The sequence below is a fragment of the Lygodium microphyllum genome, chromosome 30 (genome assembly GCF_053477565.2).
Source record: "Lygodium microphyllum isolate KBCC chromosome 30, Lygodium_microphyllum_v1.1.10, whole genome shotgun sequence".
Lineage (NCBI taxonomy): Eukaryota > Viridiplantae > Streptophyta > Polypodiopsida > Schizaeales > Lygodiaceae > Lygodium > Lygodium microphyllum.
In genome coordinates this window covers 86,882,197-86,884,244 of record NC_141164.1, presented here as the reverse complement: position 1 = coordinate 86,884,244, position 2,048 = coordinate 86,882,197, and positions in this window count along the sequence as shown.

Below are 2,048 nucleotides of genomic sequence, written 5' to 3'. Positions count from 1 at the left end.
CATCTTCTTCAGGAGGAACTTCAAAAGAAGTTGTCTTCTACTCAAATGCTGGAAGAGGTAGAGGCAGAGGTAGAGGAGGCCGATCTCGAGGCCATGGTAGAAATTAGAATATGCAGAAACTCAAGAAAACCAGTCCTATGGAGGAGAATGTGGTAACTCTAGAGGCAGGGGGAGCCAAAGAGGTCGTGGTGGATGGCAAAGAGGCCAAAGAGGTTGTGGTGGATGGCAAAGAGGTCGTGGTGGAACTTCTTCTAACTCTGCAGATCCATAAGACTTTTGGCACATGCTAGAAGATGTGCAAGTTAGGAGGGAGTGGATGTCGTGCCGCTACGCGCGCACCGTGTAAAAAAATCTAGAGTGTAGCTTATTTATTTATTTAGAGAGCCAATGCCATTTTAGACATTAGTGTTAGTGTCCATGGTTCAAAAATATTAGATTTTTGGACAAGTTTTAGCTAATTTTTGATATTTTAGATATTATCTCTTGTAAAAATCCATAAAACTATGGACAACTTCTAAATTAAGATAACATGTAAAATAAAGCATGTAGCTTTCAGCTGTTTTGAGAGGATTTTATGTAAAAAGAAAGATTAGCGAAATCGCGTTGTCGTGCTGCTACCTGCACACTGTGTAAAAAAATCTAGAGTGTGTCTTCCTTTTAGATTTAGATAGCCAATGCCATTTTAGACATTAGTGTTAGTGTCCATGGCTCAAAAATATTAGATTTTAGTCAATTTTTAATATTCTAGATATTATCTCTTGTAAAAAAATCTACAAAACTATAGTTAACTTCTAGATTAGGATGACATGTAAAAGAAAGCATGTAGCTCTCAGCTAATTTGAGAGGATTTTATGTAAAAAGAGATATTAGCAAAATCATGCGACGTGCGATCGCTGTTTTTAGGCAGTGAATAACACTCCGAAAGTGGGAGATGAAGAAGGAGTAATCTAGCAGGATTTTGGCTAGGTGTCCTGGTATTTAACCCCCCTTTCGGAGCCATTGGAAGGATCAGATTGGCGATCTGAGCAGCATAGAGGAAAGTATTATTTTGTACACATTTTTGTCTATTAGAGTTATATTTTCTCATAATGCTGAAAGAAACTGACAGGCTTCATCTTTGTTAGTATTCTTCTATATTTTCTAATTCTTTTTGGAAGTATTCTTCTACATCTTCAATCTCTTCAAACCCCTTCTCTTCCGTCTACTCCTCTCCTTGAATCTACCTTCACCCTTGCTGTCACTTATCTTCAAGAACTTGGCTTGAAACCTTCAACCCTTCTCTTATCTCTACCATCTCTGGAGTCTAAGCTCTTGAACCCCCATACATTCTTCTCTTGCCAAACCCCTGTGGTGACCTTTAAACCTATGTGCTATAACATTGGTGAACCCAACGTGAAGGTCGGTGCAAGAGAACTCCAAGATGGGGGATTCTTCAGGAGATACTCTGCAACAATTGGTGCGCATACTGCAGCAGACTCAACAACAACAAATCCAACTGTTACAATAACAACAACAAAGACAAGAAGAAGAGAAGATTGATTCCACAGCTATCAAGGCCCTAGAAGAAGTTGGGCATGAATTAAAACAATTTAATGTTCAAAATGTCTCTGTTTTCATTCGTTTGTATGCTGAGAAAATGCTCTTCTTTGGTGTACCACCACAACTTGCATGGAGCTGTTATTTTGCCAGACTAGCCAAGCATGGTCTTCAAGAAAGAATCCATGGTCTTTTCCAACAAGATGCGGATTGGACTGCATTCAAAAAAGCCCTACGCGAAGAATTCTTCTCAGAAGTCCTTGGCCTTATGACGAAGAAAAGTTTCACTGAATGGGTTAAAAAACCCAACAAAGGTTTAGCTGCAACAGTTCTATACCATGAATTTGAAAGTAAATTTGGACAACTTGATGCTGAAGACCAACAAAGTATGGAAGGTCGGAAGATTGAATTATTCCTTAAGGTTGCAAATCCCATTTTGTAAGAAAAGCTTGCTGATCGCCTAGAAGATGCTACCTCTGAATCAAGAGTCAAGACTGCATGGACAGATGTTA